This window comes from Suricata suricatta, chromosome 8 (assembly GCF_006229205.1).
Source record: "Suricata suricatta isolate VVHF042 chromosome 8, meerkat_22Aug2017_6uvM2_HiC, whole genome shotgun sequence".
Classification (NCBI taxonomy): domain Eukaryota; kingdom Metazoa; phylum Chordata; class Mammalia; order Carnivora; family Herpestidae; genus Suricata; species Suricata suricatta.
The window spans coordinates 26321059-26343880 of NC_043707.1; positions in this window are offsets into that span (position 1 = coordinate 26321059).

Consider the following 22822-nt stretch of genomic DNA (forward strand, 5'->3'; position numbering starts at 1 on the left):
CTAGTTGAAAGGCCCCCTTGATGCTTTCAATTCATGATCCCACCTAGACCAGAAATCTTTCCAAGTCATTTCTAGTGGGAGAAACTTCCACCTTCTGCTTGATATTTCCAGGGCCAGAGATTCACTACTTTTCAAGGAGGCCTGTATCATCCTTTGAGTTTAAAAGTTCTTGTTCCTATTAGGCTCAGAACTAACTCCCTGTAACTTTGACTGTGCTGTGGTGGATGGGATTGTAATCAAGTCAAACATTAGGCTGGAGATTTGAATTCTCCTGCCTCTGAGTTTCTTCGAGTCTAGTCTTTTCCTTGTTCATAAAACAGGGGTAGTTCTTACTCCCCCTGATTACCTTCCGGCACTCCTGTGAGGATTGATTGGGACCACATTGGTTTCAAAAACACTAAGCAATTTAAAGGGTATTCATTAGCCTTTTGGGCAACACACAATACCTTTACTTTGTTTTCCACACGACCAACTCTTGAGATGACTTACAGAAGTTTCTAAACACAAAAATAGAAAAACATGATCATATGTTCACCATGGACTCAGCTTCAGAAATTACCAATATTTTGGCTAATCTTGTCATGTGCTTTCTTGAGCTGCTCCCATCCGCCTTCCTCCTGGGAACTTTCTAGGTTGCCAAGTGTCCCTATTGAAATGAAATGACAACAGATTGTTAGTTGTGAGGGCAGAGAGCATGTCTGTATTGTCTGTCTTGTCTACGATTGTATCTCTAGTGCCTGGTACTGCCCTGCTCTTAAGTAACAATTTTTTTCATTATTATTTTTTTATTAATTGTTATTACCAAGTTGGTTTCCATATAACACCCAGTGCTCTTCCCCACAAGTGCCCCTCTCCATGACCATCATCCCCCTTCCCCTTTCCCCCTCCCTCTTCAGCCCTCAGTTTGTTCTCAGCATTCAAAAGTCTCTCATGATTTGCCTCACTCTCTCTCCCCAACTCTTCCCTCTGCCCTTTCCCATTCCTATGGTCTTCTGTTAGGTTTCTCCTGTTAGACCTATGAGTGAAAACATGTGGGATCTGTCCTTCTCTGCCTGACTTATTTCACTTAGCATGACACCTTCGAGGTCCATCCACTTTGCTACAAATGGCCAGATTTCATTCTTTCTCATTGCCATGTAGTACTCCATTGTATATATAAACCGCATCTTCTTGATCCAGTCATCAGGTGATGGACATTTAGGCTCTTTCCCACCTCACACCAGTCAGAGAGGCTAAAATGTACAAATCACGAGACTATAGATGCTGGCGAGGGTGTGGAGAACCGGACAGCCTCCTGCACTGTTGGTGGGAATGTAAACTGGTATAATCAACAATTGTTAACTAACTGAACTAAAAGAAGAAGCATTTGGGTAACATTGTCTCAAGTACTGTGTCCTCCAGGGCAGGAAACAGGTTCTTTCTACATACCAGAGTCTAGGACTTGATAATAAAAATTAATTGCCCATAGTTAGCCGATGATGGAACTATGAGACTCCTTTGGGCCCTTGCTGGATGGAGCGTTGGGGGCAAAGTCAACCTTATTGTGTCATTGGTTTGATAAAAACGATCATTCCCAGAAGCTCTTCAGGGATTTCCTAAGAACAGATACAGGAGACACCTCAGTGCTCCTCTTTCTCAGGGCTCGGCTGCACGATTCTCCAGTGCACCCAGGTTCCCCAAAGTCAGGCAGAAGCATCAGTGTTGTTTCCAAGAGGAGTATGAGGGTCTCAGAGATCATGATGAGTCTCTTTACATCTTGTGCTCATTCACATGGTAAAGTGACCATGGGCCCACTGGGATTTATAAGTGTAACGTAACGAACACGATGCAGAAACCTAGGCCAGATATGGAGGTAAAAAGGCCTCTATTGGGAGCTCTCCAGGGCGAGGTTCATGGGTCCAAACGGAGAGGGGCCAGAGAAGTCATGCCCGGGAATGGGGTAGTGTGTTTTTATGGCGTTGGCTGGGTGAGGGGTGGATGAGGTATTGACAAGGTGATTTGTTGGTAGCTGTTTCTTGTTCCAGGGAGAACATGTCCATTGTTTAGGGTGGAAAGATTTGATGAATGGATCCCCTGAAGGTCTCCAGGTGGGGAGTGTTGAGGTAGTGAGTGGCTTCTTGTTACCTGGGCGCCTGAAGGTCACACCCACCTCTGCGGCCAAACAATAAGGAACTAACGTGTATCAAGTATAGCTTCCAGGGTGCCTGGGTGGCTCCTTGGTTGAGCATCTGACTCTTGATTTCAGCTCAGGTCATGATCTCATGGTCGTGGGATCAAGCCCTGCATCAGGCTCTGTGCTGAGCACGGAGGCTGCTTGAAGTCTCTCTCTCTCCCTCTGCCTCTCTTCCCCATTCATGCTCTCTCTCTCTCTCTCTCTCTCTCTCTCTCTCTCAAAAGCATATCTTCCAGTGCCTGGCATAGAATGGGCATGTGATGCTTTTAAACCCACACGGTGGCCTTCCATGCCTACCTCCACTGTCTTCCACGCTTGGTCTCTTTTAGTGAGAACCACTGTGTGCCAGGCATTATGGCAGGTGCAATAGCCTGGTGTCACCAGGTCACTCAAGGGAATTTAGAATGGTGAAGGTAGTGCTTGTAATTATCCTATTCTTGCTCGAGTGTTCCTTGGTGCCCTCTCAGAGGCGGAACATGGGCTCAGAAAGATCATTGTTCTGATACGGGGAGGAAATTCTTAGTCATTCATGGTATCACCTATGAAGACCACGAAGAGGTCAGCACTGTGCCATCCATTCTTATCTAGCGACCTGCTCTCCACTGCTTTACCTGCTTGCCGCACACTGGCACTCATTCAATTCCTGTGTGTATGGTTGAATTTGTAGTGTGGTTAGCTCACGGTTTTTCCAGATATTTCTGGAGGAACACCTTTGGACATAAGCAGCCAGGAATAACAATATTTAAAAAATTTTTAATACTTATTTTTGAGATAGAGAGAGACCAAATGGGGGAGAGGCAGAGAGAAATGGAGACAGAGAATCCAAAGCAGACTCCAGGCTCTGAGCTGTCAGCACAAAGCCCCATGCGGGGCTCAAATCCATGAAGTATGAGATCATGACGTCAGATGGATGCTCAACCAACTGAGCCATCCAGGTGTCCCGGAATAGCAATTACTTGTAGTGGAAGTTCAAATAATGCATGGGAATCACAAAAGTGTTGCCTCACCTAAAAAAAAGAAAAAAAAAAGAGAGAAGAAAAGAGAAGAAGGAAAAGAAAAATAAAGCAAGGGAACAAATTATGCATTTCCTTCTGCCACAAACCTTTCTGGAACTCAATGTTTAAAGAACTGCTAGACAGCAATCAAATAATGTCTTGGGGTACAGCCTGGGGTGGGGGTAATTGCTTGATGCTCATAGTGAAAGAGGTAAAATTTGCTTTGAAACTTGGCTGTTGACCATTGGCATTTCTCAACCCCATCCTGGGCTGAGCCCTGAGCCTCACAACCACATTCCCCCCTTAGAATTTCTTTATTGTAACAAAAGTTCATCTGCGGCAAAGGATTGGCAGACATAGCTTCAGATTCTGCAATGTTTTAATGTGCTCTTTCTTCCTGATCATCCATTTCGAGTTACAAGGTACTCACAGTCTTCAGTGGGTGTTTGAATAATGAAAAACTTACACCAAAGCAGAGGGAAAGAGTGTTCTGCCCCCGCCCCATCCCTCTTTTCTTTCCTTTCTTTTTACCCTCCGCCCTTCTCTCTCCCTTTTCTCCCACCCACCTTTCCCTTCCTTCTCACTGCCCTTCTCTGTCTCACTTTCTCTTGTTCTGTCTTCTCTTAGAACATTTATGAAGCAGAATGAATCATCTAAGAGTGGTGTGGATAGGAGGAAGAGGTGGGGGATGGGAGGTTAGAAGGTGCACATCTGGCCCCCGTTGGAGGATTGCAGCATGGAGCTTACCTCCCTCTATTGGGATTTTCAGGACTTTATTGGGGGCCTATGTTGGTTCACAATCCAGCTCCATTCATAGAGGGTGAGGAGGGACCATAGGAAGAGGCAGTTCACTCCAGATTGCTATGTGACAGGTTTACTAAGCAAGGGGATTTACATACAAGACTTGTCTTGGGTGGCTACGGGATGAGTAGGTCTGCACTTGCCCACTGCATCTTAAAAGTTGATGGATGTACATAAATGTACAGCCTCCAATTGCCCAGGGCCAGCTTGCAGGCCAACACATCCTCTCGATTACCTCTTCCAGCTGACTACCATTGCTTCCAAACTGTACAGACTCAGACTGTATCTGTTAGGATAACGCAGCAGTGAGGAGGCTCCCAGTGATGCCCACGCTGTTAGGATCCAGGAGCAGAAGAATAATGAGTCTCAATAAACAGCCTATCGACCACCGAGGAGTGAAGTGAACCTGTGGGTTCCCCTCTCAGCTTTCTCCCTCACTGCATTATTACTGGGCTGTATTTGTTCCCTTTGTCTCCGCTCCTTCCGGAATCAATACCCAGCAATGATTTCCTCCAACCAGTACAAATTATACACAGGCGTGCTGGGGGCCTGGAGTGACTGGGCAGGCAGTTCTCAGGCAATCTGTCCCTGGGGCGCTTTCATGATTCCAACCCTCTTGGATGATCTGACCCCCGAGTCTAAGAAATGGTGGCATGTGTGCTGGTTAATAGCCAGAGATTCTTCTCTCTAGATCTGCAGAATTCTGGAGTGACCACGGAGGACAGAGCACACCAGAAGCAGGAGTGTTGCCTTATGGAAGAAGGGAAGCCAAGGCTAAGAGCATGAACATTGGTGTCAGCCAGACCTCGGTTCAAGTCCAGCACTGTCTCTCATTAACTGTATGAACTTGGTGAGTTAATGAACCACACAAACCACACTTTCTTCATTTGAGATGAAAAAGACCTTGGCTTGTCATGGGGATTAAATGATATAAAATATTTTACTGGATTATGCTTAACACAGTTCCTGGAAATGCTCGATAAAGGATAGTCATTTCCATTGTTATCTTGTGAACTTTCTTCCTTCTATTATTTTTAAGTTATTTGTATTCTCATGGATAAGATTCTAGGAGAGCAAGATGTGGAAAGTGGGACTTTGTACAAATAGAGTAAGACTAATAAATTGAGGGTGGTTTATTCCTTCTGCCTGTCCGTGTTTCTTTCTTCTGCAGGAATGAGCTTGTCTCTTCAATCATTGCACCAAAGGGAACAGAACACCCCCCAGAGGTCCCTTGGTCAAGGCTCTGACACTGGCCGCTCTTGACTTGGCTCTGGGACCCAGCACCCATTGGGAACACTGGTCTTGGCATCTACCCAGGCAGAGGACCAGAGTCTGACAGTTGGATGTATAGGTCTGAATCTAAGGAGAAAAGGATTCGGCTGGGGACCTGTACTTGGGAATCTGTGGGTGAAAGACCTAACCCATGACTGTGTGAGTGCACAGGGAGTGTGTATGATAGAAACAGGACCACAGTGCAGTTCTGGGAGCACCAACACTTAAGGGAAATAAATGGTCAAAGAGAGAGAAAGAACTGGAGACATGTTAAGGTCTCATTCCACAGAGACCTTGAACCTAATCCCAGAACCTGTGGGTATGATACCTTACATAGCAAGAAGGACTTTGCAGATGTGATTAAGGATCTGAAGATGAGGAGTCTGTTTGTGGTAGGGCCAGTGTGATCACAGGGGTCCTCATAAGGAAAGAGGGAGGCAAGGAAGGAGAGAGAGAAAGATGTGAGGAAGGGAGCAGAGGTCAGAGTGATGTGATTGCTGGCTCGGAAGCTGGAAGAGGGACCCAAACCAAGAATGAGGACACCTCCTAGAAGCTGGAACAGACAAGGGATGGATTCCCCCTAGAGTTCCAGGGGAACTGGCCAATACCTTGATTTTAGCCCAGAGAGACTCTGACCTCCAGGTAATAAAGATTCACTTATAAATAAAGATAAACATATTGTTTAAGCCACTACATTTGTGGTAACGTGTTATAGGAGCAAAAGGAAACTAATATAGTCTTCTGGTGCTCAGTGGAGGTGGGAGTGTTCAACGTTGTCCACACCCCAGGGGCATGGGCGGCAGCAAGAATGGGTGTCATTCCAAGTCAAGGTAGCACATACATTTCCTAAATGGGACGGAGACGACAGGTTAGAGGACCAGGCTCAAGGTGGCGGGTGGGGCTTCATTTACCCAGGGTCCGGGCGGTGAGCTGGGCTGGAAGAGGCTGGGACTCAGGCTATCTGCTAGGGTCAGCCACGAGCCCAGCCGCACGGACCGCAGGGGCAGAGGGAAGAAAGGCCGGGCAATCCCTGCTTGCCTCCCAGGAAGCTCTGGCAGGTAGGCACCTGGGAAGGGGCGGGGCTCTCCTAGCTGGACGCCCTGCAGATTCTTGGCATCAAGAACGCCTCTCGGGGACGCCTTGGTGGCTCAGTTGGTTAAGTGTCCAACTCTTGATTTTGGCTCAGGTCATAATCTCATGGTTCGTCAGTTTGAGCCCTGTGTCAGGCTCTGTGCTGCTGACGATGTGGGGAGTCTACTTGGGGTTCTCTTTCTCCCCCTTTCTCTCTGCCCCTTCGCTGCCTCTCTCTCTCTCAAATAAATAACTTAAAAAAATAATGCATCTCAGTAGGAAACATGCAAAGTGACTGACCGAGATGGGGTTCAGGTTAAGGGCTTCAGTCCAAGACGGGGCCTGACATATGTCATAGGTGTCCAGCTGCTGGACTAAAGCAGAAAACAAAGGAAAAGTGAGATTCTAGGTAGATCTGGTTTGGGTGAACCATGGTGCTGGTCTGGATTTCAGAATAGGCTCCAGAGAAGGGCAGGCAGGGGAACCCAGGGCATGGGAATCAAGGCAGACTGTCAGGATGCTGGCTCGGAGTGGGTAGGTTTTCTCTCCTGCTCTAATTCTGGTCTGGGGTTGGCAGGAGGGCAGCACATGTTAGGGGTGTGTGGGGCCTGCCAGGGAGGGGGACTTGAGGTCAAGAGCCTGGGGTAGACAGCAGCCAGAGGCCAAGCTCTGCCTCACCCACAGGCTCTCTGGATGCTGCTGGTCAAGGCTGCCAGTCTGAGGACCAAGCAGAGTAGGTGAAGTCATGGATGGGGGAAGATGGGTCCATGAATATTCACTTACGGATGAGCCAACTACTTTTGTTCCAACTTTGTTTCACTGGTGAAGATCTGGGGAGAGGTGACTTGCCCAGACTCCTGGAGCTACTGTGGCAAAGGCAGAAACAGACCATGGTCTCTGAACTCCCTGGCTTGGGCTCTTCCCCTGCACACAGCCAGCTCTCCAAACTGGGCCAGGGCATGATTTGCATTTGGCTTGCACCCACGTGTGTATATTTTACAAGGCTCCTACAATCTTGGCTCCCCTTTGGTAGGGAAAATTCTATTTATGTGAACACCCAAGACCTGGACACTCTATTTGGTAAAGCTATTGCCTTTTCCACATTGGCACGAGTCATCCGGACTTGAGGTGAGGTAGAAAAGGACTGGTAATAGGGCTAATGGATTCCTTATGGACACACGACCCTTGTATTTTCTCTCTCTTAATTTACAATGAGAGGTCCTCCCATAGAATATTTCTGTGATGGAAACCTCTCTAAAGAAGAAATCAGTCACTGTCACAGATGGCAGAGGGAGACGTAAAGATAAATGAACCCACAAACCATTATTTGCTGCAGACCTGCTGTTCCGCCAAAGTTGGGGACAGGGGCACATCTAACATTTGGCGCTGTTAAGAGTCAGGCAGGGTCCCCTCCTCAGAGATTCTAACTGGGTAGATTTGCAGTGGGGACCGGGCATCCAAAGGTAGTTCTCATGCCATCAAAGACTGAGAGCCATGAAGGTAATAACGTCCTGCCCACGACAGTTTTACTTCTGAGGGTTTGATTACCCCTAAAAGGCCCCACGACCCCCTGGCTTGCAGAAACCCTTGTGGAGGCAGGAGTTGGAAACCTACCTTTTGTGAGACCTGCAGGGGGAAGGTGATGGCGGGCAGACTCCCCCGGGTTTGAGCACGGCTCCATTGGTCTTTATTTACCTGCCTCATGAAAAGTCTGGAGTTATGCCCCACATTCTGGAGAAATGATGTGATGGTGCTATATTCATGAGTTTGAGGATGTGAATGTTTCCCCTGACAGTGTTAAAAGCCTGTCACCTAAATCTTTCCAAGTCCCCTCCCTGCTCACATGCCACATGCAGGTTTCACTTCCAGAACAAAGTCACTGGCTCCTGGAACATGTGATTCCCATTAGCCTGCTGGCTTCCTCCGATGGGGCTGCTCTGGACGTGCAGACGTATCCTTCTCTCTTTCTTACTTTACTGGCTTGGCGCAGGAGGGAAGAGGCAGGGTACAGATTTTGGTCTATGATGATAGTGGAATATTTCCAGATGCTAAGTGTATAATCCCTTTGGTTCCGCTGTGCCTGCCAAGGGAGAGCATGAAACTGTGTGCTACAGAATACAGCCGAGTAAAACAAAAGTGTAACACGATTCTGTTAGCACGCTGTGCTTGAGGAGAAACGAACACAGTGTTATTAGCATGTGTGCCGACCCACTTTTTTCCCCTTTGTGTGTATTGTTAAAGAATTTTGAATGGAAATATAGTTGAAGGGAAGAGGTAAAATGGTTTGACAGAACAAAAAAAAATGTCTATTAATGGCGCTTTTCTCTGGTTCTTATTCAAGGAGAGCCTATGAAAATTGTTGATCAGTGAATACACTCATGTTGACCAGAGAGACAAAGGTGAACGGTCACCCGGAAGGGGGGGTTCCTTAATGATTCTCTTCTTTCCCTTCATGGTGTTGGCTTATTTGGGGAAACCTTTCTCAATAGTGGGAGGCAATGGATCATATGCAAAGATACACAAGAGGGAGTAGAAAAGCAAGGACCTGAATGTGTGCATGAAATATAATCTCTCATTTCTGAGCATGGATGGTCCTGGAATTCTCTGAGGTCTCTTGTGCTCAGAGCACTTGTAGTCCTTCTGGAAGTTGACCCCAATGCCTACTGATGGACTTTCCAGATCATGGAAACTGCCTTTCTTTAAGACCTCTGATGAAATAGTTTATTGCCAGACTTCCTAGGTTTTCAATTGCCACCTGCATGAACTGACTGTTTATTCCGTTGCAACCCAGTCCAACTATCCCTGCCCCTGTTGGTCTGTTCAAGTCCTTGGGTCTTGGCCAAGTCCATTCTTAAAAGATGGTCCATGGTTATGCCAGCATCCTGAATACAAACTTACTTTGTTTCCTGTTACACAACCCTTGCTAATGCTTGTCCTGCATGGTTTCCAACTATTTTCATGGACAGTCACAAAACTGTCCTAGGACCCTGGGCTCCCATTTTGGAACCCTGGGCATGTTCATAACTGCTCTGAGTCTATGATTTCATCCAAGAAAAGGGATGCTGGAGGCTGCAACTTACACCTTTGCAACCTGGAAGACCAACCAGCCCAAAGATGCTTGATGAAAATTAACCACACTTTATTGGTGTCTTTATTGAGTCTGTGTTTGCTGTTTTTTCAGAGTGAACTTCACCTCTCTCAGATAGCAGGCATCCTCAGAGGGGAGCTCAAGTTTGTGATTTAGTTTGGAGAATGCTTAGGATATTTCAGAAATATTATAGAATGCCATTGGGAATTTTTTTCCTTGTAAAACAATTTTGTTCAAACTTTTTGCAACCATTTGCAATATCACAGTCTTTTATATCATAAATCTACTTTTAGGGGTATTTAACAAATCTTTTCAAAGCCCATTACACTTCTGCCCAGCTCTCGATCACTGCTATTTGATAGTGAGTACGCTTCAAGGGCAGGGATATAACAAGCATTCCTAGGCAGTGCAAACTGAGGAAATGCAGTGGGAAATGTATGCGTAGGTTTTTCCTTAAGTCAAGAGCATAGCAAATTTGGGGTTAAAGTACCAATTGTCCCTTGTAAATAAGAATATCTTCTTGTTCGTTTCTCTTTGGTGGGAGTGACATGAAGTTATGATGAAATCACCTGAGTTAAATTTGGAAGAGGTTGTGTGCATTTTTAAAAAGAATTCTCTTTGCATTTTAAACATAGAGAAATTCACCCTCTCTTCTTTTAGCCCACACCTTTAGTGAAAATAAAACTGGCAACTTGGTGTTTATCCCATTAGTATTCAATTATATTTCCCAGATAAACAGCTGGAGGCCATCTCTTCAGTGACAAATGTGTTTGATTTGACTTAATCACTACCACGAGGCACATCATTTACCAACATTTGCTGTAGTGCAGTTTTAACAAGTAGGGTGATTCACCCTGGGAGAGGAGAGAAAAAGAATACAAAACACCAAGAGATGGAGAGGAAAAGGCAAGCATGGAATTAGAAAGGTATCTGGGCCTTAAAATAATTCCCACTTTTATCGAACGCATAATCTCGACAAGTACACAAATCACAAGGGTACATATGGTCCAATAACTGTCACAGTGTGAACCTATCTGTGCACCAGCACCCAGGCCAAGAACTAGAGCATACCCATAGTGCAGACCCATCCTTCCATACCCCTGGCATGCTTTACTCCCCCAAAGTGACCAGTATCTCTTATGCTTTTGTGTATAGTTTTTAAGGGTCTTTGCCACTTGTCATTCTAGAAGTTTCTTAGCTATCTCTTAGGAGGAAGTCCTTAGTATGCTTGTTAGCTAAGGTTTCCATGAGTTGGGTGCTCAGTTTGAGTACTGTGTCCTGAAGTGCAATTGTGGCTGGAAGGGGAGCTAAACATTGTGAGGAGGGACAAGAATCTACTGTCGTTTTCCTTCCGTGAGCTGGAAAGCCACTGCGCGCTCTTCCCTTCTGCTCTTCACCTCTTCGGAACGGACAATGGCGGACACCGATCCGCTTCTCTGGGGTGCAGCAAAGCTCTAATGACATAATGGATGTGAAGATACTTTGAGCAGGATAAAGTACTGGACAATTATCACATCCCTTACCTAATGTGATGGGGAGACATTGATAACACAGGGAGTCATTTTGAACAAGAGAAAGACAAGTACACATGTATCCAAACCAAAAGATGGACTGATCCAAATGGTTTTAAATGGCCCTAAATGGTTCTCTGAATCTGGAGAAGTGCCATTAACTTAACTCTTCAGGGTACAGCCTAATAAGGCTGGAGTTGCCGGAGGCCCGCTCCGGCAGGTCCAGGGCTCCCTGAAGGGGTAGCGGCAGACGAGAAGCAAAGAAGAGACACTCACGCAGCGCAGTTTCTTAATTGGCCCAGCCCGACTTTCTGATTCCATCTCCTCCCTCTCCTGTATCCTGTATCTTCTTATATCTCCATCTAACTCCTCTTATACCTCCATGTAACTCCTCCTTAGCCAGGTCTTGGGCCTTTATTTAAAGACTTATGACATCAAAAGGTGGAACTTTTACAAATAATTCTCAGTGATAAAGATGCTTTGAAAAGGGTGCAGAAACAGGTTTTACAGAGGCATTTCTTCAGAACTGTTCTAATTACAATGAGGTAACTTACACATCACAGGATAACAGGATATTCTCAGTGAAAAGCAGATAACATACACATTTGTTCGAACCAGTAGTAAATCTTACAACTAGGAAGATAGCAAGATGTTTCAGTGAGAAGCAGAAAGCAAACACATTTTATAACAATGATGCTAAAATTCAGTCATAGACAGGGCTAGGAGGCATTCTATTTGGCTCACAAGAGGAAGAATACATTCGTGATGGTTAGTAAGGAAACCTTTTGTCAACCTTGTTCTTTGATGTTGAAGGTGTTAGCCCCATACGCGCCCCTAGACCAGCCGGCCTTTGCATATGACTTTAAGTTGTAACTACTCTTACCCATCCTCACAATGGGCACCCAATTAGCATATGTATGCGCAGTAACTTGTGCCTGGCTCTTGTTGGTTTCTATTTCCTAAGTTAGGCTTTCTCTCCAGGCCAGGGTAAATATTATCTTTGTGTTCTTTAACCCCCTTTATTTCCATGTCTTAAGTTTGTGAAGCTCCATAGAAGAGCCTTTCGACAAACATCTGCAGTGCCTTGTTTAACTTCCTCTTCATAGAGGTGGGAATATGCTTCCTCCCATGAGGCTTCTGGGGAATATCGGTCTGATTTGGAACATTGTGAGGCCTAATCAATAGCAACAGGCTTAATTTTACACGAGCAATGAGTTAACAGAAGGAGATGCTAGCTTCCACCCCTGTGGCAGGAGCCGTGCTACGTCTACCATTTCCTTACTGTGACTGTGTCATCCAGCAAGGCTGGTGCGGCTCCCAGCATGGAGTCACGTTGTAACCTCCATGTTTAAGAGCATTCAAGCTGCTGCCATAAAAATACCATAAACTCGATGGTTTATATATAAAAACAACAACCCAGCAATTAATTTCTTATAGTTCTGGATGCCGGGGAGTCCCAGATGAAGGCACTGGCGGATTTGGTGTCTGGTAAGAGCCTATTTCCTGGTTCTGAGACTTCTGTCTTCTTGCCATAATCTCACTTGGTAGGGGCTTTCTGGAGTCCCCCCCCCTTTATTTTTTTATAAGGGCACTAATGTCATTCAGGATGGTTTACTCTATTATCTAGTCCCCTCCCAAAGGCCCTGCCTCTAAATACCATCTGGTTGGGGATCCAGTTTCAATATATGAGTTCTGGGGGACACAGTCAGTTTCTAACAGTCCATATGATCTAATTGACTTTATTTTGTTGTGTGTACGTTCCTATTTCCCCAACTACATCCACTTTATACAGAAATGTGAACTGTTGATCATTAATCTGTTATAGATTATGATTAGATTATCAGAGTATGGAGAAAAGATCAAAGTCTATAACCTACAGATAGATAACTACTTTTTCACAAACAGCAACATATTCTAATATTTGTGGTGTGAAATAGTGGTCCTCCGGGTCTTTTGCTGAGTTGCTGGTGACTTTTGGAACATAGATGGGTGACACCAGGCATTGTGTTAGGCCTTGGTGATGTAATGTTGAACAAAGCAGTTATGTTCCTTGCGCAATGACATTTCAAATTTATCAGCAAGTTTTTCTCATCTCATGTAGTTCCCTTCTTATTCTATTGTGTTTTCATTTCTTCTCCTTCTTCTTCTACTTTTTCTCCCTCTCCTTCTTCTTCTTCTTCTTCTTCTTCTTCTTCTTCTTCTTCTTCTTCTTCTTCTTCTTCCTCCTCCTCCTCCTCCTCCTCCTCCTCCTCCTCCTCCTTCTCCTCCTCCTCCTCGTCATCATCGTCTTCTTCTTCTTCTTCTTCTTCTTCTTCTTCTTCTTCTTCTTCTTCTTCTTCTTCTTCTTCTTCTTCTTCTTCTTCTCTTCCCCTTCTCCTTCTCCTTCTCCTTCTCCATCTCCTTCTCCTTCTCCTCCTTCTTCCTCTTCTTCTTCTTCTTTGTGGCTCTTCCCATTCCTGGGACATAGAGATCAGACGTGGCCTGTTGAGATTTTCCAAAATTCCCTTCTGTGCTTTAGTGATTTACTTCTTTTTAGGCTAGGTAATGAAATCCTTTCCCACTGGTTCTACATTTTTATTTCAATCGGTCTTCGATGGTGATGATTATATTTACTTAATGTGTGGTGGTAGTGGTGGTGGTAGTGGGGGTCAGAGACAACAAAGGACAGTGGACAGTCTAAAAGTGTATGACCAGTTGAGGGGAGATGTAGGGATGAGATACAGGAGAATATATCTGGATTGCAAGAAGGTAAAAAAAAAAAAAGAGAGAAAGGAGAAAGGGAAATAAGGAGTAAAATTTTTAAAAAATTTAAGTAAAAAAATGTAATAATAATAAAAAATACGTACAGAAAAAGGAGAAAAGAAAAAAAATGAAGAAAAAAAGAAAAAAATTATAAAAAAACAACCCCCCCCAAAAACCCCAGCAGCTCCCCCTCGTGGATAGGCGTGGTTTAATGTGGTAGGTCTTGGAGGCTGCTCTCAGAGGCTCCACCTTGGTGTCTGCAGATTAGATAGGCGGCACACCAAGCTCCGCTGAACTAGGAACTGTAGGCCACTCTAATGAGTCTGATCTCCTTGTGCCGCGGTTGAGCCGAGTTGTATTTTCCAGGCCTGCCTCGGTTCAAAGTTGCAGTTCATGCACTTTTATGCTACCACAGATGAGATGTATTTGCTTTGGTGGCTGGCTTCTTAGGGGGAGGAATCAGTTTGTCTTGGCTCAGGCAGGGATTTCGGCTTCCCCTACCTGAGGCGAGATGCTCAGCAGGAGGTGAAGTGCGTGTGCACTGTCACAGACCCAATCCCCAGCCAGGATCGCATTTGCGTTGGGGAGGAATGAGTGCGCAGCTGTTGCTGGAGGCGCTGGGAGCTGCTGGGAGCTGCTGGAAATGAGCTGGGAGCTCCTGCAGCCTGCGCACACACCCAGGTCTCCACCGCCGCCAACTCCCTGCTGGGATCGCACAGAGGTGGGGGCTATTTTTTCCCTGTTGGCATCCGGGATTCAGGTTTCACGTGGCCAATGCTGGGGGCAAGATGCGCCGTGGAAATGAGGTGTGTGCTCCCACTCCCAAAACTGAGGTTGAAGTGAGCACCTCTGACACCGCCGCTGCCCCAGCCGCCGACTCCTTGCCAAGATGGCGCAGGGCTGGAAGCTGTTCCTTCCCTTTTGCTCCACCTGGGTTCGGGATTTAGGCTACCCAGCAGTTATCTATGGAGTGAGCTTCTCTCTCCAAGCGCGGTTAAGCGTTCTTTACCTCTTCCCCAGAGACAGTACTATGAGTGTGTTCAGTCTCTCTGTCTCTTCCCTTTGTCTCTCGGGCTCCACGCACTTGCCCCGCGTTGGGCTGGGGCTCCCACCTCCCCTGCCTGTCTCGGGCTAGCCCGTTTTCCAATCTCCCCAGTTCGCACTCACTCACTCAGGTATCCTTCAGGTTCTCTTCCTTCTGGAGTCCGTATTTTCTCCTTCCGCTCTTGCAGATGAGAGTAATGTCCTCCTCAGTTCGATCGATGGGGCAGATGAAGTTTACAGAGCTCCCTTCCTCTCCGCCATCTTGGCTCCTCCGGAGGTTTTGTTTGAGAAGGAAGGAGTTTTCAGTCCCATAGCCTGCAGTTTAACACATGTAGAAAGTGAAATCCTTCCCTCCCAGAATATGCTATTCCAACAGCTAGCTCTTCATGACTCTTCCTAGGAACCTCCTTCCCCAAGCTTTTACCTTCTCGAATGCTTTGGACCTCTGTGCTCCCGTAGCCATTTCACCTACTATGACCAGTTATTTTCTAGGAGCTTCTAACCAAATGTTGAAGAGAGCCCTCAATTTAGGCAAGGATGGTAGAGTTTAGAGGAAGGGGACTTGCACTCTGATGGTTTGAAGAAAAATCAGCATTCTTGCAGGAGAGAAGATACTGCCTAGGTTTCAGATGACACAGATCTTGAACCAGAGAGCAAATAGGGGAGAAGGGAGGAGGATATATATCTGCTTTCACCCCCAAGGAGCCCTCAGTTGTGTTTTCCCTTCCATTTCCACAACCATCTTCAGAAAGGAAGATATCCCCAATTCTATGGAGAAATTGGTTGGCTATTGGTTCTAGTTTTTCGTGGAGTTGTGAATTTTAATTTTTCTGTGTTTTAAAAGACTTTTTAATTAAAAGTTGGGAAAAGCTCTTTCAGGGCTGCTAAATAGAGGATATTTAAAACTAGAAACTGAATGCAGCTTATTACTGCTTAATGGCATAATCATATTTATCCTTTTCTCCCTCAACCTGCCTTATTTTCTACTTAATGAAGTTCTTTGTTTTCTCTCATCACAAATATTATTTCCTTTGAATACCTGGAACTTTTCTATTTCTATTTGAATATAATCAGAAGGCTACTTTGCCCACCTATCTCCTATTGTTTCATGATAAACCTATTTAGATCAAATTGTGGTGTCTTTTTTTTCTATTCTTGATACATTTGAACCTACAACTCTGCTTTGAACCCAAATGTCATAGTGGGTAGGAGATGTACTTAAAGTCACTCCCATCTTCCTAATCCCTACTTTTTTTTATACTCTTGTGTCTTGGAAATTGCACCTTCATTTCCCCCCCTTCTTTCCTTCTTATCTTTTCAACTTCATACAGTAAGATGACACAGTGCAGTATTTAAATTACCTGTGTAGGTAACCGTCATCCTTTTAGTGTGTAGTCAGGTGCTATAGGCTAAAGAGTATAAGGTTTTTTTTGAGTTATTTATTTATTTTTAGAGAGAAAGTGCATGAGGAAGAGCAGAGAGAGAGGAAAACACAGAATCTGAAGCAGGTTCCAGGCTCTGAGATGTCAGCACAGAGCCCGACACGAGGCTCAAACCCACAAGCTAGCTGTGAGATCATGACCTGAGTTGAAGTCAGACATTTAACTAACTGAGTCACCCAGGTGCCCCAAGATTATACTTCTTGAGTAGTCTTAGATAATTTCTGTTGATCCCTTCTCCACTTGTCCCCAGAGAGTTCTCTGGTCCCTCATGCCCCCAGGATTCAGTAGCACCTAGTTGAGCTCTAGCCAGCCTCTCCCCACACCCAGGCTCACATGTCCAGCTGTCTGGCAAAGGTTTCCTCTCCCAAGTCAAAAGGACTTCTTACAGCTAAAGGCAACAAAGCAGAGCTCTTGATTCTTCTTTTCCCACCCAAATTCCCCTGTATTATGTCTCCCCTGTTCTCATCTCAATAAGTCCATTCCATCAGTCATCTAGTTAAAAACTTTAGGATTGCCCTACAGTCTTCTTTCTCACATCATGTTCAATCTACCAACAAATCCTGCCAGGTATTATTTAAATATACATCCTGAGGGGTGCCTGGGTGGCTCAGTTGGTTAGGTATCCACCTTTTGATTTCCACTCAGGTCATTATCTCACAGTTCATGAGTTCTAGCCCCACATCAGGTTCTGCACCAGCAGTGCAGAGCCTGCTTGAGAGTCTCTTCCTCTCTCTCTGCCCCAACCCCGCCATCAACATAAATAAATAAACATTTAAAAAATAATAAAAAATAAAATACATCCTAAATACAGCACTGCTCATCATCAACATCTCTACTTTTCCATCTCTGTTTTCATTTCCACTCTCACTCTGCAATCTCGTCTCCTGCCCAGCAACCAGAATGGTCCATCTAAAATGCAAATGAGATCACATCCCTCCTCTGTTCCGATTCCCCCTGGCATCTCCTTGTCACTCAGAAAGAAATGGCTTGTCCTTTCCATGGACAGCAAGGCCCTCTGTCATCTTGTTCATGGAGCTCGTCTTGATCTCTCTTATCCCTCACTGTTGTCTGTGCTTGAGACATTCTTCCACCAGATGCCCGCAGGGTTCAGCCCCTCCTTTTAGGTCTGTTCAAACATCACTTATCGGCAAAGTCTTTTCTAACCACCCTGTTCAAAGAACACCCTCAACCATCCAGTCCTTTGACCTCACTTTGTATTCATCAGTTCCTGTGTTTACTGTCTTCCCCATTGTATTGCTCACCACTACCTCTTTAGTGCTCAGAACAGCTCCAGGCCAAGGGTGTATCTGATGAAAATAAGAAAGAGTAGAGCCTCATAGGTTTGTACTTTCCGTTCATCAAATACCTTAACCTCTGGTTAACAGTCTTCACACTTTTTCCCACTATAGCAGATTCTCTGCAACCAAAGTCTCATGAAGAAGATGAATATGGGAAACTGGTATCATTGGAGTCATCTGATTGGGAAAGGGAGAGCTGGCACAGGGAAGCTCCCATCACTGTGAGCCCCCTTTACCCTTCGCTTCCCAGTGGCAACCCCTGAGTAGGTATGAACACTGCCATGGTGGCTTATCACAAAATCAATTCCTATAACCACCTTCGAAGGGAGACACAGTTACCCCTATTCCCTGGATGGACTGGATAATGAGATAGAGTAAAATGGCTACAAAAACATGATAGGATGAATAAGCCACATGGCCACAAAGTGACAATTCCTCTGCTGACTCCACATCCGGGTTCCTATCCTCTGTACTGGTTTCTTGTTCCTTCTCAATTAATTATCCTTAACTCTTGGCACCCTGTTTGTTCTCTTTCTGTATCTTTTCCTCTGGTTACCCTGTTTATAATGACATGAATTGGGTTTTTCTTTTAGGGACATTCCTGGCCAGAATTCTGTAAATTCTTTCCATTTGTCTGCTGAGGTCCCTTTAATAGATCTGAGAAACATTTCCCCATTTATTTCCTTAATTAAGATTTCAAGTTTACTTACCTTCCCTATTCCTTCAGGGACTCTTGTTATTCAGAGTTGAGATAATCTTGATCTATTTTTAGGGCTACCACACCACTCTTCCCCCCACTCTTGAAAATGGAGAGCTATTTGTTGAAATCTGTTGTTTTGTCATTGAAAGTGTTATTTCCATTCTAACATTACTGGTGTCTTTTCTTTTCTTTCTTCTCTTTTCTTTTTCCTTTTCTCTTCTTCCTTCCTTCCTTCCTTCCTTCCTTCCTTCCTTCCTTCCTTCCTTCCTTCCTTCCTTCCTTCTTTTCTTTCTTCCCTCCCACCCTCCTGCCCTCCCGCCCTCCCTCCCTCCCTTCCTTCCTTCCCCCATTCTCTCTCTCACTCTCTGCCTCTTTCTTTCCTTTTTACTGTATTCATTATTCCATAATCCACTCACAGTGCGGTCTTAGGACCTCTGAGTTTGGCCTATCCTGACCCACTCCTGGTGTGTGTCTGTTTGTCTGCTGTGCATGTGTATAGAAAGATTACACTCCAGATAGAAATGACCAATACAAATCTATGAAAGATTCCCTTCTCCTCAAATAAGACTACGTTTCTAAAATCAGTTGATTCTTTTGTCTAAAAATTGCAGCTTTTCTAAATTGCTCATGTGATATCTTCTGTAAATTCATTCTGTTAAAAGTGCTTCCACATTTCCTTTGGTAATTTTGGCCTCCAAGAGAAATTCATAGCCAGCATATGCTCTACTCTCTTCTTGGGTGTCCTGATAAGGAAAAATCTTTTTTTTTTTCTTAATGTTTATTTATTTTGAGAAAGTGAGAGAGAGAGAGCATGTGTACAGCAGGGTAGGGGTGGAGAGAGAGAGAGAGAGAGAGAGAGAGAGAGAGAGAGAGAGAGAGAGAGAGAGAGAATCCCAGGCAGGTTCCACATTATCAGTACAGAGCTCAATGCATGGCTCAAATTCACGAACTGTGAGATCATGACCTGAGCCAAAACCAAGAGTTGGAAACTTAACTGACTGAGCCATTCAGGCACCCCAAGGAAAAATCTTAAATCTACCCACACATGACTGCATAATTTAGAGACATAAATATTTAAATAGCTTTAAGTAGATAATTGTGAACTTTTTACTTTCTAGAAACCCAGTTTGCCTCTTGACCACGAAGTTTTAGGCTTCTCCTCTAGATTTCCCCCAACACTGTATGATAGAAATTTTTGCCACGCTGGAAGAATTTTACAGTGAACACCCATATACCCACACTTAGATTCTACAATTAACATTTTATTGTACTTGCTTTATAACTTATCTATCCATCATCCAGATGAGTTTTTAAGTATCAGCAGTGACGGACTTTCAAAAGGCGACAATCTTCTTATGGAGTCTTTGAGCAAATTACTTCTCTCTGAACCTCATTTTCCACATCTGTAGAATAAATGTTTTGGGTAGATGTTGGCTTTCTACCTGTGCTCATGGAGCCCTCCAGCTCAGTGGGAGGTAGGAGGGCTGCTACATGGATACAGCGAGGACAGTATGAGGTGATGTAGATCATTTAAGCAGGCCAGGCTTTTGGCTTCTCCACAGCTTCATCCAGAACAGCTTGGCCTTATTTGTTTTACATTTTTGGCTTCCATGTGTTTGCAAAGAGGAACTGTGCAGCTGAATCCATTTTTAAAACTCCCAAAAAGCATGATTTGAAAACTCCTTTTCAGCTCACAGAAAAGATGCGTCTGGTCTTTCTAACTAGCTTGTAAAATTTTAGCGAGGATAAATGAACTACCATATTTGAGACCCTCCTATGTGCCGGGCACCTTGCCAGACACTCTTACATGTGGTACATTTACTTCTCACAACAACCTCGTAAGACAGGGATTGTTAACCTTCCTTTGCAGGTGCAAAGATCCAGTGTTTGGAAAGTTGACTTGTTCAAAGTTGTTTGGCCTATAGCTGAAGGAATTGAGGGCAGAATGATACATGGAGTATCCACCTTACAGAAAGAAGGTATTTACATGTTGGCATAGTTTGAACCCAATGGGCATCTTTAAGGTGGGTCATGAAATTCCCAGTCAAAAGGTCTTCTGTGTTCCTCTATACGTTGTGAATACACAAGTCTCTTTTCAACCACAAAGGCTGTTATAGAAAAAAATCCTATGGTAGGAGAATCTGAGGCTGAGAATTCCAACTGTGAAAAAAATAGAGCAGGGGTGGGAAGGGGCAGGGTCAAGGTCAAAGCAAACCTATGGAATCTCTTTGTAAACATATTTGTCATCTTTATTTTTGCTTTCTAGTATCCGGGTCATTTTCTGTGTTGGAGAACTCTCTTATTGAGTGTGATGTTGGAAGATCAAAGGGTACTGTCTACGGAAAATGGGGACACACTATCTCTTGGCTCCTTGGTGCCAATATTAAACATGTGACTTCCCTTCTCCCTTCCCCCGCTGTCTCTTTATCTATTAATTTTATTAAGTGTTTAATTTTAATTCCAGTACTGTTATCATACAGTGTCATATTGGTTACAGGTGTACAATATCACAATTCATCAGTTCTATACATTACCTAGTGCTTATCATGCACTATTTAATCCTCCTCATCCACCCAAGCCCCATCCAACTCCCCTCCAGTAACCTTCTATTTGTTCTCTATAGCTATGAGTCTGTTTCTTGGTTTGTCTTTTCTCTTTCTTTTCTTCTTTTGATCATTTGTTTGTTTGCTTTTTAATTCCACATATGCATGACATCATATGGTATGTGTCTTTCTCTGGCTGACTTACTTCACTTAGCATTTTGTGCTCTAACTCCATTGGTGTTGCAAATAGCAAGATTTCATTCTTTTTTATGGCTGAGTAATATTCCACTGTGTGTGTGCATGTGCGAGAGTGTGTGTGTACATCACATCTTCTTTATCCATTCATCTGTCGATGGATAATTGGGCTGCTTCCATAGTTTGGGTATTTTAAATAATGCTGCTACAAACATACAGATGCATGTATTCTTTGAATTAGTGTTTTCGTAGTTTTGGGGAAATACCCAACAGTGTGATTACTAGATCATCGGGTAGTTCCATTTTTAATTTTTAGAGGACCCTCCATATTGTTTTCCACAGTGTCTGTACCAGTTTGCATTCCCACCAACAGTGCACGAGGGTTCTTTTTGGTCTGCATCCTTGCCAACACCTGTTGTTTCTTGTGTATAAAATATGACTTCTGCTCAGCCAATTGGATGCTCTCTCCTGGACCTTTGCCTCTAGAAACAAGTGAAACAAAGATAAGGATCACTGGAATTCCTGCTTGGAAGCAGCTGTGGGAGTGTGTGGCTGCAGTGAGCTCAACGAGCAGTGGAAACATCCTGGTCACATCATCATCAAAGATGGTGGTTTTACCTGTTTCTTGATCCTTGAGGATATGATTTTCTTTCCACTCTGCTGGGCATGGTGGAAACAATACCACTGTTCTGTTGCTACTGTAGAGTTACTGGTGTCTTTGGAAGTAAAAATAGGAAGAATGCCCATTCATCTACTCTGTGTTATACTTGGTCTTCTGCTGTGAAAATGGCACATTTTAATTCCACAGTCTCACAAGGACCTTTGTACCAGGAAAAGGAGGTTTGTTTATGCTGTAATAACAAACACTCCAAAATCCCAGAGGCCCCAAATGGCAATGGTTAACTCTTTTCTAACTACACGACTGTTGCAGATCAGTAGTGGTGCCCTGTTCATGTAATCAGGCAAGAGCGCAGGCTGATGGGTGGTTACCATCTTGAAGATTGCAGGTTACTGTGACAGAAGGAACACGGGACTGGGCACATCTTCATCAGGAATTAAGTGCTCAGCCCTGATGTTGACATACATCACTTCTACTCCCATGTTTGTTGGTCAAAACTAGTCACATCACTAGACTCAGATAAAAGGGGTCCAGGAAGTGCATTCCTACCATTCATTATGAAACACAACCTTTACAGAAACAGCATCTTCAGCTTCAGGTCCTATGTCTTCTTGTTCTAGGGGTTAAAAACATGTCCACATGGCCTGGCTGGGCCAGTTCCCATATCAGCCTATTCATTATCCTCCTTTCCACCTACTTCTCCACAGGAGAACTTGAACAAAAGTTCTCCCTCCTTCTCCTGTCAAAATTATAACCCCTACACAACTACATGGCAACTCATGTATAATCAATGTCCAGTGAACCAGTTCCCGAAATTGCTAGGCTCTGAATTCCAGTTTGGGCTCATTTGGAAGAGCTGCTACAGATATGTACACACAAAAGTGTCCACGAGATGTGTGCTGCACATACGTGTGAGCCAGATGTCAGCTGTTATTTTGTTCCTTGGTCTCTTGGACAGACTGATTTTCCCACCTCACTCCAGTCACAGGATTTCAAGTTCTTCCCCAGATAATCCAGCCTCTCAGAAGTTTAAGAAGTGATACAGATGTCAATGAAGATTTTGTAGGAGGAATGGGGGAAGGGATGTTACAGCATATCTAGTCACACACCACAATTTGGTCTCCTTTCCAAACCCCTGTGAATCCAGTGACATGTTTTTGCCATTGGAATGTGGACAGAAGTGACATGTATCATTTCTGAGTTTCAAAGAAGTGGGTGTGCCTTCTCCAGTGTCTTATTCTCTTGCCATCAGCTGGAAACAAAAACCTCAAAGGCCTTAGAGGGTGGCAGACCCACAGGGTAAAAAAAGTCTGAGTTCCTGAACACCA